Source organism: Arachis ipaensis, chromosome B08 (genome assembly GCF_000816755.2).
Source record: "Arachis ipaensis cultivar K30076 chromosome B08, Araip1.1, whole genome shotgun sequence".
Taxonomy (NCBI): domain Eukaryota; kingdom Viridiplantae; phylum Streptophyta; class Magnoliopsida; order Fabales; family Fabaceae; genus Arachis; species Arachis ipaensis.
In genome coordinates, this window is record NC_029792.2 from 129,365,398 (window position 1) to 129,365,667 (window position 270).

The following is a 270-nucleotide window of genomic DNA, read 5'->3' on the forward strand; positions in this document are numbered from 1 at the left end:
TATTGAGCTTTTTTATTTTTTCATTTTTTAAAAAACTTTTGAATTGTTTTTTTTTTTATTACAAGTTTACAACATATAAATTTTTATATTTTACTCTTTCATTTTTTTCCTCTATTTTAAAAGCCAACTCAATTCGATTTTTTAAATAATTATACTACTTAATTTGATTTGGAAGTAGTTAAATTTGTATTTTAATTATTCTGTCTAAGCGTAATTTGATAAAGATTTATTATTAGATTTCTAAATCTAATTTGTTTAAAAATTTGTCTT